General features: G+C 52.2%; 1 pseudogene; it reads right to left on the minus strand.

Annotated features, from left to right (window-relative positions):
• Positions 1-2,754: 2,754 nt before the first annotated feature.
• LOC136384621 (apoptosis-enhancing nuclease pseudogene) lies at positions 2,755-5,943 on the minus strand (annotated as a pseudogene).
• Between the last annotated feature and the right edge of the window lie 3,776 nt (positions 5,944-9,719).

A 9,719-nucleotide genomic window follows, 5' to 3' on the forward strand; every position in this document is an offset into this window, starting at 1 on the left:
TAGGCTGTATATTGTGTGAAAGGAGGACACAAGATGCTGTATACCAGTCTTTACCAAATATACCTAACCTCAAGAACAGCCCAGAAACATATATTAGTTCTGCTATGCTTTTTTTTTTTTTTACAGAGTCAGAGAGAGGAATAGATAAGGACAGACAGACAGGAACGGAGAGAGATGAGAAGCATCAATCATTAGTTTTTCATTGCAACACCTTAGTTGTTCATTGATTGCTTCTCATAAGTGCCTTGACCGTGGGCCTTCAGCAGACCAAGTAACCCCTTGCTCGAGCCAGCGACCTTGGGTCCAAGCTGGTGAGCTTTGCTCAAACCTGATGAGTCCGCGCTCAAGATGGTGACCTTGGGGTCTTGAACCTGGGTCCTCCACATCCCAGTCCCATGCTCTATCCACTGTGCCACCACCTGATTAGGCTGCCTTTTTTTTTTTAAGGGAAAGAAAGACAAGTAGGGAGAGGTTGGGGGGGATGAAAAGTATCAATTAGTAGTTGTTTCATTTTAGTTGTTTATTGATTACTTCTCATATGTGCTTGGATGGAGAATGGGGGGCTCAAGCCCAAACAATGACCTCTTGCCAGCAACCTTGGACTTCAAGCCAGTGAGTGACCTTGGGTTCATGTCGATGATCCCACTCAAGCCGATGGCCCTATGCTAAAGCTGGTGAGCCCACACTCAAGCCAACAAGCCCAGGCTCTAGCCAGCAACCTCGAGGTTTTGAACGGGGGCTGTCAATCAGTATCCCAGGTCAATGCTCTCTCTATCCACTGTATCACCACTGGTCGGGTTGGTATAATGATTTTTTAAAAATGCAAAATGGGGCTAGCTTTAGCTCAGTGGTTCCTTCAAGTTAAGTTTGTTTTTTAAAAATATGCAAGGCCCTGGCCGGTTGGCTCAGTGGTAGAGCATCGGCCCAGTGTGCAGATGTCCTGCGTTCGATTCCCAGCCAGGGCACACAGGAGAAGTGCCCATCTGTTTTACCACCCTTCCCCCTCTCCTTTCTCTCTGTCTCTCTCTCCCACTCCTACAGCCAAGGCTCCATCGGAGCAAAATTGGCCTGAGAGCTGAGGATGGCTCCATGGCCTCCACCTCAAGTGCTAGAATGGCTCTGATTGCAACGGAGCATCACCCCCTGGTGGGCATGCTGGGTGGATCCTGGTCGGGTGGATGTGGGAGTCTGTCTCTCTGTCTCCCCACTTCTCACTTCAGAAAAATAAAAAAAAATAAAAAAGCAAAATGTTCCAACATGATCAACATATAGTTTGCGAACATCATTCGAGGGTAATGCATGACCTTGCCCTTGAGAAACACTAAGTGAATGCAGAAAGCCATATCCAGGTGAACTGAGCCACACAGGAACTCACAAAATGCACACCCTTCAACACCCACCAGAAAGCCCTGTCCACCCGGGAGGAGCCATAGCCTCCCTCACCTGGTGGCCCCACTTTCCATCTGATTTCAGGTAACTTCTTGGACCACACTTCATTGTAACACAAGCTGTAACCCTTCTAACATCGAGGAAACTTCAAGTCTTTTCCAAGGTAAAGTGCCATCCTTATTAGTGTATTTATACATTTCTTAACCATTTAACATGCAAAACTGCTACCATCATTATTAGATTGCCATCTTTTTTATTTTTACGGTGTCACTATGGCATTTTTTAAGTGTTGTGTCCCAAACCGCATTTTCCCCATAAGCTCTGAGGTTTTTACTATGCAAGCGTGCACAGTGTGACGATTTGCCATGAAAGGATCTGAGGACAAGGATCTAAGATTAATAAAGCTTGAAGTGTTTCTTATGCTCAAGCATATCTGGAGATTCCTCAACCACTAATTAATTACCTAACATAAGGAAATGTACCAAAAAAGTGACAGCACTGTGGCCCTTACATTTTTATACAGAGATATAATACTTGTTTAACAACAACAAAAAATAAGCTATTTTACACCTTGCAGTTAGCACAGACTTTTCACAAACATGATCATGTATGATAAGCAGTGATCTTTTTTTTCTTCTTTTTAAGGTGAGAGGAGAGAAAACAATGAGGCAGACTCCCACATGTGCCCCAATCAGGGGCAATGCTCAAGGACCGAGCTATTTTTAGCGCCTGAGGATGATGCATTTCCAGAGCTATCCTCAGTGCTGGAGCCATACTCAAACCAATCAAAGCAGCCTGACCAGGTGGTGGTGCAGTGGATAGAGCGCTGGACTGGGATGCAGAGGACCCAGGTTCGAGACCCCGAGGTCACCAGCTTGAGCGTGGGCTCATCTGGCTTGAGCAAAAACAGCTCACCAGCTTGGACCCAAAGTCACTGGCTCGAGCAAGGGGTTACTCGGTCTGTTGAAGGCCCACAGTCAAGGCACATATGAGAACGTAATCAATGAACAACTAAGGTGTCAAAACGAAAAACTGATGATTGATGTTTCTCATCTCTCTCTGTTCCTGTCTGTCTGTCTCTATCTATCCCTCTCTCTGACTCTCTCTCTGTCCCTGTATAAAAAAACAAACAAAAAAACCCCCACAAAACAATCAAGCCAGACTGTGAAAGAAGAGAGAGAGAAAAAGGAAAGAGGGAGAGAGGTAGGAGGGGAGAAGCAGATGGTCACTTCTCCTGTGTGCCCTGACTGGGAATCAAACCCAGGAGGGCCACATGCCAAGCCAACACTCTATCCACTGAACCACTGGCCAAGGCCAACACACAACATCTTTATATGAAAGTAGGTCAGGACTTTAACTCACTCTTTCTATGGTAAAGGAGTCCATGGTTTGGAGAAGTAACTTTCCCAAGGTCTTTCGCTTCCAGTGGCTATGTGGTGACTCACGCCCCATCACACCAACCCACACAGGTCCCCACCTGCGCTCACCTCTTTCTGGGCCACCTGGAAGGGTATGGCCTTGCGCATGTGCTGCTGAGTGATGCCGCTCCAACGAGTGCGGTAGTCCACGATGGGCATCTCAGGCCGAACGTACTTGTCATAGAGGACGTCGCCGTGGTAACTCACCACAGAGCAGCGGGCCAGCTCACTCACCCTCCCTCGGGGTCCTGTGCCCACCATCTCACAGTCAATAGCCACGTACTTGCTGGGCAAGGGCCCAGTGGACTCCCTGGGGGTGGGCTTTCTGCTGCATGGAGCACCTCTGCATTCAGCCCTTGGACGCTGCTTCCCCCGGCTGGTGGCCTCAGCGCCTTGCGGTGCCTCTGATGGCATGCACGGTGGGGAAGATGCTAGCTCTGAGGGCGTGCTCTGCAGCCTCTGCTCCCGCAGCAAGGCCTTCCGGGCCATGAACCGCTGGTGCTGTCGGCTCTTCCGTTTGTGCTTTCTCTGAAGCACATCCTTGGCATTCAGGCTGGTCAAGCAAGGGAACAGGCACGGGGCAGCCTCAGGGGCTACCCCAAGTACCATCCCAATCTGCTCACACGCTTCGGCAAGGGAGGCCTGGGAGGTAATCTTCCAGCTGGGCAGCGCCCTGGGGAGAGAACACACAGGGCGGAGGGGTTGGGTGAGGACGGGCCGAGCCAGCCCTCCCTCCCTCCCACTGAACTGGATGGAGCCTGTGTCTCGGAAGTCCAGGACCTGTTTTTTTGTTTGTTTGTTTTTTAAAGATACATTTTTTTTATTTATTCATTTTTAGAGAGGAGAGAGGGAGAGAGAGAGAGAGAGGAGAGAGAGAGAGAGAGGAGAGAGACAGAGAGAAAGAAGGAGGAGCTGGAAGCATCAACTCCCATATGTGCCTTGACCAGGCAAGCCCAGGGTTTCGAACTGGCGACCTCAGCATTTCCAGGTCGATGCTTTATCCACTGCGCCACCACAGGTCAGGCCAGGACCTGTTTTAATGATAATAATACCATGTGCAAACTGCTGATCCAAGTGCTTTCCATGCAATCACTCAATCTTCCAACAACCCAAATACAGTATTATTATCCTCATGTTACGTTACAGGTAAGAAAATTGAGGCATAGAGGTGAGTAAGAGACAAAAGCCAGCCTGAGGGGCCAACAGGGCTGGAGATGCCACGAACTCAGGGAACTCCTGATCTGGTGGAGAGAGGGAGGTGGTGAGAAACCTGGAGGATGGGAGCCATGGAGTCAGGACAGGTCCCTGACTCACCTGGGCAGGTACTGGAACAGGCACAAACACCTGGGTAGGGAAGACCTGCCAAGAGCCAGGAAAGGAAGGGCACCAGACAGAGAAAACGCTGACACAAAGTCCAGGAGGCAAAGCACGTCTGCGGGAGGGGAAGGAGGCCGGGGAGGCGGCTTAAAGTGAGGAGATGGGCAGACAGCGAGAGAGGAGTGTTCCTGGAGCGTCGTCAGAGTTCAGAACCATGGAAATCCCTAGACACTGTCGGGACGAGATGGCAGGCTCATCGCTGCTTTACAGGAGGGGGTCTGGAGAAATGGAGAAGCCGAGCAACAGCAGCAGAGGTCACAGACACGGGAGACCCTGGTCGACAGCTCGGTTGGTTAGAGTCCTTCCCTTAGCGCAGAGGTTGCCGATTTGATCCCGGGTCAGGGCACAGAGGGGAACAGACAGATATTCCTCGGTCTAAAATCAATCGAGAGCCTGACCAGGAGGTGGCGCAGTGGATAGAGCGTCGGACTGGGATGCGGAAGGACCCAGGTTGGAGACCCCGAGGTCGCCAGCTTGAGTGCAGACTCATCTGGTTTGAGCAAAGCTCTCCAGCTTGGACCCAAGGTCGCTGGCTTAAGCAAGGGGTTACTCAGTCTGCTGAAGGCCCATGGTCAAGGCACATATGAGAAAGCAATCAATGAACAACTAAGGTGTTGCAACGCGCAGTGGAAAAACTAATGATTGATGCTTCTCATCTCTCTCCATTCCTGTCTGTCTGTCCCTGTCTATCCCTCTCTCTGACTCACTCTCTGTCTCTGTAAACAAATAAATAAATAAAAAGGCCTCTGGCCAAATATTAAAATCAATCGAGAGAGGGAAGAGGGCAGGGAACGTAGCACCTGGTGACGCCCGGCCTGGGCGAGGCAGTGCCCGGCCTGACTCACCTGCCTCCTTGCTCACCCCGCCCCCCACTTCCCGGAGAAGCCGTCCCCGTTTTAAAAGGACGCCTGACCGGAACCAGCCTCCTCCCACGGACACGTCACGAACACGGAACCCCACTTAGCTGGCCCCCGGCCCAGCTGCGGGGACGACCAGGCCTCCGAGGCTGGAGCCGCGACCTCGGTGGGGGAGGGGAGGGCCGAGGGTCCCGCACTCTCGGCCGAGGGGGGTGTTTGTTTATTCATCAAACCGAAAGTGGAACTAGGTCGGGGGCGTTCCCCAAAGCAGTTCGTTCCAAGAACAAGGGAGCTGCCGGCTTCAAACGCCCGTTTCCAGACCTACCCCCGCGTGCTCTTAACAGTCCCTTTGCGGAAGGGGGTCCGGAGAAGCTATTCTAACGCGCGCGCGACCCTGCCCCACCCCCGCCCCCACCCCGGGCCATGATACGAACGATCGCTCGAATCTGAGAAAACCTGGCGGGAGAACAGCCCTATACTACTGAAAAGTTCGCGGGACAAGGAAGCCCGAGGAGGGCCGGCACCACCCCCGCCGGCAGCCGGCGTCCTCCGAGGGGGGACGCATGGAAGGTCCAACCGCCCACTGGCAGCGGCGGCCGGGCCCCGCCAAGCCGAGTCCCGTAGCCAATCTCCCGTCGCCGTCCCCTCAGGCCCGAGACCCCCGAGCAGGGGACGCGGGACAGGCGGTGCTTCGGGCCCGGCCTACACGCCCGCGAACCCGGAGAGCCGGTCGCCTAGGTCCAGGCGTTCCCCGCCTCAGACCGGGAGTGGGCACATGCGCGGGGTCCCGCGGGCAGGGACAGGCCTTGCCGGCATGCTCAACCCCGCTGTCCTTAGAAGGGTCCCTGTGATCACCTGAAGCCGGAGCGCTTTCCTCCCGCCCGCACGTGGCTCCCAGGAAGCCAGCAGTTCCTACATGCCCGGGCAAGCCCCGCTCCGGCCGCCCGCCTATTGGTTCACCGAACTGTAGCACACGCCTAAGACCTCTCCTGATTGGTTCTCTGGGAGAGCCTGCCTTTATGCGGGTTGGGCGAGCGGCAGCAGAAGGGGCGGGGATACATAAAGAGGTGCGAGTAGAACCTCCTGCCTGCTGAGCCCAGGGGAAATTTTAAAAAGACAGGAAGAGTGTGGTTTCCCCATTCCTGGGTTTCGCTCCCATCTGTCTCTCCCCCACCCACCTACCCCGGCTCCAATGCTCCCCGTTCCCTGGGTCGAGGCATGGGCTCCTATGAGCTCTGTGCCACCAAAGGCAGAATGACATATAGTTCACACCCCAACCTCCTCAGTCTGTTATAAAGTACTGCACCCCAGATGCTGAAAGGCACTGTACCTCACTTAATCGAGTTCACGTAGAGACACCCAGTCCAGATAAATTTTGAAGAGTTTTATTGAAGGAGGAAATTTTAAATATGCTGACACGGGGCATCTGCAGGCCCAAATCGTGCAGCCCCCAAAATAGTTCAGAGGCTGCTTATATACCCTTGATCACACGCGGGCCGGGGAGAGCATGACATTGTGGCTGTTGGGCGGATAAAATGTATTATGCTCACTTTGTTAAAGATGGCGCTGCCCATGTGGAGGCCGTTGCCCAGGTGGTATTGATGTGTGTCTCTGGGGGCTCTGGGCAGGCAGGATCCTTGTAGCCTGGGGCTTGGTTTTAGGATTAAGCCTTTCCCACCCATTTGTTTGTTTGTTTTTTGGGTTTATTTTTTACAGAGAGTGAGTCAGAGAGAGGGATAGACAGGGACAGACAGGAACGGAGAGAGATGAGAAGCATCAATCATCAGTTTTTCATTGCGCGCTGCAACACCCTAGTTGTTCATCGATTGCTTTCTCATATGTGCCCTGACCACGGGCCTTCAGCAGACCAAGTAACCCCTTGCTGGAGCCAGCGACCTTGGGTTCAAGCTGGTGGGCTTTTCCTCAAACCAGATGAGCCTGCACTCCAGCTGGAGACCTCGGGGTCTCGAACCTGGGTCCTCTGCATCCCAGTCCGAGGCTCCATCCACTGCACCACCACCCGGTCAGGCTCCCACCCATTTTGATGTGGGGTGGTACAATCCCATCATGCCCCAGATAAGTGATTTTGTATTAGAAACTTCCCTGGCCCTGGCCAGTTGGCTCAGCGGGTTGGCTCAGCGGTAGAGCGTCGGCCTGGCGTGCAGGGGACCCGGGTTCGATTCCCGGCCAGGGCACATAGGAGAAGCGCCCATTTGCTTCTCCACCCCCCCTCCTTCCTCTCTGTCTCTCTCTTCCCCTCCCGCAGCCGAGGCTCCATTGGAGCAAAGATGGCCCAGGCGCTGGGGATGTCTCCTTGGCCTCTGCCCCGGGCGCTACAGTGGCTCTGGTCCCGGCAGAGCGACCCCCCCCCCCACCGGAGGGGCAGAGCATCGCCCCCTGGTGGGCAGAGCGTCGCCCCCTGGTGAGCATGCCTGGTGGATCCCGGTCGCGCGCATGTGGGAGTCTGTCTGACTGTCTCTCCCCGTTTCCAGCTTCAGAAAAATACAAAAAATAAAATAAAATAAAAATCAAAGGTCCTGTTTTCAGGCCAATGGGAGTCATTGTCAAGCCTATACTGAGGCCAGACTGTGTTACAAAGGAAAATGAGTTTCTTTGGCTTGAGGTCAGAGAGACCTAATTTAATAAGATTTTTAGAAGACAGCCCATTGCGGAGATTAGTGATCTAGAGAAGGCGTCCCCGCCTCCAATCGCAATCTCAATGGAGAAAGCTCTCCTGGGAATATGGAGTCATCCTGCTTAGGGGTCGTCACCACCTAAGAAGGAGCTCAAAGAGAATGTGGAGGGATTTGGCTAAGTGCTTAGACTTTTGGAATGTGCTGTCCTGGGACAGAAAAATGGCAAACCCCTCAAAACATGAGGCTGACCGGAGAAAACCGTCTGACGGTGGATTAGAAATTTATGGGTCAAATTAAAGCCAACGGGGAGAGGGAAGGGAGAAACTCCGTACCTTTCTGATCCAGCTGGGATTCAGGACAGGGTTAGACTGCTGGCCAATCAACCTACAATTACACGTCCAAACAGAATCAGGGAGTAAGCCCAGGACGAGCTGCCACTGCCCATTGCTTCCCTGGTTGTAAATTTGGACGGCAAAGAGGGATCATCCAGGCAGTTAGTACCCTGTCCTGGGTTTCGGCACCAAATGTTGGAATCCATGGGAGTCCGAGAGACCAGAGTAAGAGGCTTTTATTGAAAGGAAGAAAGGAACCCTGCCAGGCACTTCTCTGGGAAGAAGGGCAGCAGTACAAGCTAGGGGACGAATTTTATAGGGTAAGGGAGAATCTCGAGCAAAGTGGGTGTTGAATCAAAAGTCCTTGTATGTCCAGAATGCTCCTCCTTGGGGCGGCTTGCCAGCTTCTGGAATTCCTCTGCCTCAGGGGTGATAGTCCAGTAAGGGTGAGGTCTGACAGATAAGCAGAACATCAAAAGGGCAGTTTGGAATACACATATATATCACTTTGCATATTGGAATGATGCTCCAACCAACCGAGCTATCCCGCCTGGCCTGAAATCTCCTTCCACTCTTACCTGCTTTTTGTGTGAAGAACGTTTATTAGTGCTTACATCCATGAGAGCAAAACAGAAAGCCCAACTCTCATTCTTGCAAAAGTAATATTCATCCCCAGATTTATAAACTTAATGGGAAAATAACTGGATCCATCTATCTTCTTAAGACATATTTTTAATAGCATCTCTAATGAAAAATTACTCTTTGTGTTTAAAGATTATTGCTCACATAAATACTATATACTGTACATATTTATTTGATCACATGTATTACAAATAATTGCAACAATATCTCAACCCAGAAGGAAAACAACACTCAGAACCTTAAGGGTCACAGAACATTTTTTTTTTAGAGTTAACGAGTGCAAATTTAAATACATAATTTTGTGACAGAAAGGTATGATTGGATGCTCCAGAAAATATTGCCAAGCTTGAAAATATATTATGCTAGGATAAAACTTCATAGCAGAAGTTGAATGGAAATGTAAGTTCAAGAAGAAAAAAGTAGCTCTGGATGGGTAGCTTGGCTGGTTACAGCACCAACCCACGATGCAAAAAGGTTTCGGGGCCCTGGCGGGTTGGCTCAGTGGTAGAGCATCGGCCTGGTGTGCGGGAGTCCCGGGTTCAATTTCTGGCCAGGGCACACAGGAGAAACACCCATCTGCTTCTCCACCCCTCCCCCTCTTCTTCCTCTCTGTCTCTCTCTTCCCCTCTCGCAGCTGAGGCTCCATTGGAGCAGGGTTGGCCCAGGCGCTGAGGATGGCTCTGTGGCCTCTGCCTCAGGCGCTAGAATGGCTCTGGTTGCGGCAGAGCCACGCCCCGATGGGCGGAACATCGCCCCCTGGTGGGCGTGCCGGGTGGATCCCGGTGGGGCGCATGCGGGAGTCTGTCTGACTGCCTCCGTTTCCAGCTTCAGAAAAATACAAAAAGGAAAAAATAAAAATAAAAAAGGTTTCGGGTTTGATACCCGGTCAGACCACATGCAGAGGTCCCCAAACTTTTTACACAGAGGGTCAGTTCACTGTCCCTCAGACCGTTGGAGGGCCGCCACATACAGTGCTCCTCTCACTGACCACCAATGAAAGAGGTGGCCCTTCCGGAAGTGCGGTGGGGGGCTGGATAAATGGCCTCAGGGGGCTGCATGCAGCCCGCG

Source organism: Saccopteryx leptura, chromosome 13 (assembly GCF_036850995.1).
Source record: "Saccopteryx leptura isolate mSacLep1 chromosome 13, mSacLep1_pri_phased_curated, whole genome shotgun sequence".
Classification (NCBI taxonomy): Eukaryota; Metazoa; Chordata; class Mammalia; order Chiroptera; family Emballonuridae; genus Saccopteryx; species Saccopteryx leptura.